This window comes from Lolium rigidum, chromosome 1, assembly GCF_022539505.1.
Source record: "Lolium rigidum isolate FL_2022 chromosome 1, APGP_CSIRO_Lrig_0.1, whole genome shotgun sequence".
NCBI lineage: Eukaryota > Viridiplantae > Streptophyta > Magnoliopsida > Poales > Poaceae > Lolium > Lolium rigidum.
In genome coordinates, this window is record NC_061508.1 from 147,519,092 (window position 1) to 147,525,091 (window position 6,000).

A 6,000-nucleotide genomic window follows, 5' to 3' on the forward strand; every position below is an offset into this window, starting at 1 on the left:
TGGGTCCATCGTTCCCACCACGTTGACACATCGTGCAAGTGGGGGACACACGTCCTCCGCTTTTTCTGGCGCACGTACGGTAACGCCTATCTCAGTAAAAATACTGTTTTGCCCTTGTATCTAGAAGATCTAGTCTCACCACACGATTTCTTCATCCAACGGCCCACTGCTTCACCCAGTTCTTATATAAACCTTTCTTCAACCTCCGTTCATCCCTCGCTTGCGCCGCTCACTGTTCCTCTTCGCAAAACTTCCCCTGCGCCCAACTCTCTCGATTTTCCGCACTCGCATACATTGCTCTGCCCATTGCCATTGATGCCACCGCGCGCGCGCCTAACTCGCCACGAACACTCCGGAATCCAAGATGGCCGCTGAGGATCTTGAGTGGGAGAGATCGAAAATCTCCAACCAAGATACCAACATGCTGAAGAGGCTCGGCCTTATGAAGAAGGAGGACGCCATCCGCTTTCCTAGCGAAGAAAGCTATCCCAATCCTCCAATGGAGTACCGGGTTAGTTTTGTTGATCATCTAATCCGCGGCCTTTCGCCTCCAATCCACGATTTCCTCCGCGGCCTTCTTTTTGTTTATGGGATTCAGCTACACCATCTGACCCCCAATTCCATCCTTCATATTTCTATTTTTATCACCCTTTGCGAATGCTTCCTTGGAGTCGCTCCCAATTGGGCTCTTTGGAAGCGCATTTTCTGCATTCGCCGCAATGGCTCCCACAACGTCACTTATAACATAGGTGGCGTTGTTATCTCGTGTTCGTACCGTTGCCGACTATTTCGATGTCAAGTTCCCCGATTCTGTCCAAGGATGGCGCAAAAAGTGGCTCTACATTCACGAAGAAAGCGCCAACTCCGTTGAGCACAACATAATTCCTTTCGACGGAAATGCCAAAATTCAGCGTCGCCGCTCCCGGGATGCCGAAGCTTCGAGGAAGAGAAAAGGCGACAGAGGCACTCATGTCTCGCATTCGTCGCCTTCAAAACACTCGAGGCAAAGAGCTGTCCGGGTGTTCAAATCACTGCCTACTTCCTTAGGATTAGAGTGCAGCCTCTTCAGGCTCGCAAAAATCCCCTTTGGACGTACTCTGGTAAAAATGATGCCAATAGAATCTCCGGTGACCTTTCCACCAAGGACTTGGAGAAGTTGGTTCGAAGACTTTCTCGCCTGGGCAAGGATCCAGTTCCTTCCTCTTGTCGCGTGGAACCATACAACTCCACCAATCCACTCCCCGAGGTATTTTGTCTTTCCGAATTTTTATCTTGTTCCGCACTTCTTCTGCACCTCATTGTATTGTCATCTCTTTAATTTTCCTTTGGTTTCTACTTTTTACAGAACCATCCTACTATGACTTCCCTTCCTCCTCTTCCTGAGGGTGGAGAAGTCGAAGAACAGGCCATCGTTGCCGAAGATACTCAAGGTTCTTCTATTCCCGAAAGTGAAGTCGCGGGTTCTCACAAATCTGCGGCCTCTCATGAAAAAGAAGTTGAATCTGAGGCCAGTGAATCGACTGAATCCCTTCCTCCTGCTGTTTCTCCGAGGAACAAAAGGAAAAGGACTGATGCCGAGGGTTCTGGCACTTCTAAGGCTGAAGAAGTTGTTCCTTCTCATCCGAAGGCAGCTTATGATCCTTATGTTGAATCCCTCATCAGCTCGTAAGTCGACTTTATCTCTCCCCTTTTTTTTGTACTCGAAATATTTATCTTGTCTTGCTTTTTATACTGTCGATTTTTTGTTCAATAGTGATGAGGAAGAAGTACCAGTTACTGACGTGGCTCCTCGGACAAGCACGTCACGTACTGTACTTGTCTCAGACACGCTAGTTGAAGGAGATGAAACGTCGCCTCCTCAACAAAACGTCGTCACCACTACTCCACCATCAAGCCCCCTTGCTCCTTCACCAAAAAGGACAAGGGTTGAAAAGATTGTTGAACCTGCCCTCGGTTGGGCAGTTCGTCGACTCTTCTCCTAGATGATGTAAGCTTGTCGACATCTATATTTTCCTTATTTTGTTTTCCTACACCTTCTCTTTTTCATGCCGATGTTTCTCTTGCTATGTTCTCCTTGAACAGCCTATGATTAAGGATCTTCTCCGCATCGGTTCCCAATTTATTGGGTACCGTGAATATGCTAGTAAAGCCGAAGGTAACGACTTTTACACTTGGTATTTTTTCCTTGATTTTTTACTTCTGTTGCGAGCCGTCGATAATCTTTATTCGCTCTCTTTTTCATATCTCGACAGAGAAACTTTCCGAGGCCAACAAACGCGCCGATATTCTTGCTCGAAAACTTGAGCAAAGTGAGGCGGCTCGCAAGAAAGCCGACCTTGCTGCTAGCAAAGCCAAGGCCGAAGCTGACGAAGCTAAGGCAAAAGCCGCTGGTGTCGAGGAATTGCAGAAGAAACTTGAGGATGCTACAACTGCCTTAGACGAGCACAGGGCTGCGCAAGCTTCTCGTGAAGAAGGAATCCTCAAGCGTCTGCAAACTCAGAGTCGCCGTACTTTCAGTAAGTTTGCTGATCTCTTTTGTTTTTATGGGAATCGTTGTTTTCTTGTCTTTTCACTAATGCTTTGTTTCTTTGACAGCCCAAACAAACCAGGATTTTGATCTGACGAATCCTGTCAATGACCCTGTCCTTGACGCACTTTCCTATCTGGAGCTTCATGGGTCCGAGATTCGCGAAGGTGTGTCGAATGCTAACGCAGTGTTGTCTGCATTGTTCCCCTACTTCTTCCCGAAGAAAGAGGAGCCTGCAACTTTCCTCAACCTTGCCAAGATGTTCAATACACCGGAAGATCTTGGACTGAAGGTGCGCCACGAAAATATGAAGGTTGCCGTTGAGAACACTGTCGCGTTGGTTGCTGATAGTCAACAGACTATTGACTGGATGAAAGTTGGCGACACCGAGCAAATAGAACAAGCAAGGTGGAAGTCGCTGATTAAGGCGGCCAAGCCCAACACGAAGAAGATCTTGGCGTATCTCGGGATCAAGCCAGCTTCGACTCCTAGCTCCTCGAGGCCGGAGGTCTAGTTGCATGCCTCCTTGTTTCTTTTTCTGTTTCTTTTGCCCTTGTCGCCATTTTTAGCCTTGGCGACAATTACTCACTTAGTCCTGGAGAACTTTCTTTTGTAATACCCATGTAAATTTTCTAGCAAGTAATGAAATTTCCCTTCGTGCTTTTCATTGATCCCGGGCCTTTCTTCTCCAGTTAATATTTGATAACTACTCGACCCCTCCTTGTTCTGCCGCTGCTTCACCTGCATCTTCCTTCTCGAAGAAAAAACTAGTCGACCATAATCTCCTCGAGAGTTCATCAAGCGGACATTTGTCGGAAGATTTGCAAGAACTTCGACAACAACTTCAATCTATGAAGAAACAGACTTTGGCCATGATGGAACAATCTCGGAAAGCCTCTGAAGGAGAAAAACTTGCTCTTCATCAAGCCACAGAAGCTATGGCTGCTAGGGATGCTGCTGTACTGGAAGCGAAGGGAGCCACAACCCGAGAAAATAGTATGCTTGAGCTAATGCTGGAAGCTAGCACAGATATGCTAGGTACGTTTTTGCTTTCTTTTGATGCCTCTTCTTTATCTTGCTGTGCCTTTCTTCCAATTTCTTGCCCTGTCGCTTTTAACAGGCTCAGTTCTTGATTCTGCTGCCGAAGATCAGAGAGTGAATGAGAGGACAAATCTTCTTGTTAATCTCTCCCTTAATCACAGATGTTTGTTCTGGGCCACTCCTGAACGAACCCAACAAATTGTTAGGTTCCAAGATCGTGCTTGCCAAGTGCGTGATTTTCTCAGCTTTTGCACGTCGACATTAACCCTTGTCTATAGGAATCTATTTCCGCGAAACGAGGTTCCAAAAACTCTTCCCGAATTATTGGAGGTATTCAGAGATGCTCCTCGCATCCATAACTTTGTGCGGGCTCAACTCACTGCTGGAGCGAGATTTGCCATGATTATGATAAACATTTGTTATCCGAAGTTGGACCTGACGAAGATTGTCGCTGGTTGCCTGGCCAAGAAAACGCGTCGGAAAAATGATATTGACTCGATCGATGCAATGGTAGCCCCTGTAGCTGAATCGATGATAGATGAACTTCTTCGGATGGACTCGGAGTTTTTTACCAAGGGTTCTTATGCTGAACATAAGACAACCAGGGGCTTGTCCGTAGATACTATCTTGGGATTTAACTGATTTGTATTATATTGGAAACCTTGTATCTCACTCTTTTTTGTTTTCCCTCTTCTTTTTATATTTCCGAAGGAATTTGTTGTATATTGCTGAGGTCCTTTATATTGTTGAAGCCCCCGAGTCTAACTGAGCGGAGGTTGCACTATTTTCCCTCCTTGAAATCTATCTTTTCTGTTGTAATAAGACATCCTTGTTTGTCCTTTGGATGGATTGCCAATCTTCAAGTATCTTTGATGTCGAAGTTCTATATTTATATGGCGAGGTTTTTAAACCAAGGCACTTACGATTTTTGATGTGTACACTATATTTATGATTGCTGGCTCTCGATTTTGTTATATTTAGCGAGGTATTAATATACCAAGGCGAAATATTTCAGTGAATCTATACTGCATGTATTTTGAGATTTGGGCGTTGAGCCCCCGAGCGTGTCGAAAAATAAGAAGTATATCTCCACTATCTTTATTATATTGCAGCACCACGAGCCCGCCTCATTAAAAACCTTTCCCGGCCCCACTCGGTGCCCCGAAAAAGGAAAAGAGTGCGTCTGAAAACTCGTGGGCGTTTCAAGACATTGAAGTTTTTACAAGGACTATATTTTAGCTCTAGGCGTAGAACCGCCCGAGTTGCGCCACGTTCCAGGGGTTTTGCTCCTCCACCCCTGTCTTCTTGTCCTTTATCCTGTACGCTCCTCCTCCAATTACTTCCGTGACGATATAGGGACCAAGCCATGGTGACTCGAGTTTTTCATGACTTTTTTGCGTGAGCCGAAGAACTAAGTCCCCCACTTGAAAGGATCTTGGCCGCAAACGTCGACTGTGGTAATTCTTCAGGTCCTGTTGATATTTGGTAACCCTTGATAGTACTTCGTCTCGAGCTTCATCAAGTGCATCTACATCGTCTTCCAGCGCTGTCCTTGAAGCTTCTTCGTCATATGCTGTGACTCTAGGGGAGTCGTGCTCTATTTCTATTGGAAGTACTGCCTCCGCGCCATGCACCAGAAAAAACGGTGTTTCTTGAGTCGCTGTATTTGGTGTTGTTCGGATGCTCCACAACGCACTTGGCAGTTCTTCAGGCCAGGTATGTCGAGCTTTTTCTAGTGGTCCCAATAGACGCTTCTTGATGCCATTGCAGATAATGCCATTGGCTTTCTCGACCTGCCCGTTGGTTTGAGGATGTGCGACTGACGCAAAGTGCAGCTTGATACCCACTTCTTTGCAGTAATCTTTGAATTCGTTGGATGTGAAGTTACTGCCGTTGTCCGTGACGATGCTATGAGGCACTCCAAATCTGAAGACGAGGCCTTTTATGAATTTTATCGCGGATGCTCCATCCGGCGAATTTATCGGCTTCGCTTCTATCCACTTTGTGAATTTGTCGACGACTACTAGCATGTATTCTTTTCCTCCCGGCCATGATTTGTGTAACTTGCCCACCATATCGAGTCCCCATTGTGCAAAGGGCCACGACAAAGGTATTGGTGCTAGTTCTCGCTGCTGGAGAGTGAGGTTTTGCGGCGAACCTTTGACACGCATCACAAGTCCTTACGATTTCTTTGGCGTCCTCGATTGCTGTCAGCCAGTAGAAGCCTGCCCGAAAAACCTTGGCCGCGATAGCTCGACTACTCGCGTGGTGGCCGCATATTCCTTCGTGTACGTCCTTCAGAATTACTCGTCCTGCTTCGGGTGTTACACACCTTTGCAGAACACCTGAAATACTTCGCTTGTATAGTTCTCCTTTAACCACCGTGAAGGCTTTAGACCGTCGAATTACTCGCCTTGCTTCAACTGGATCGT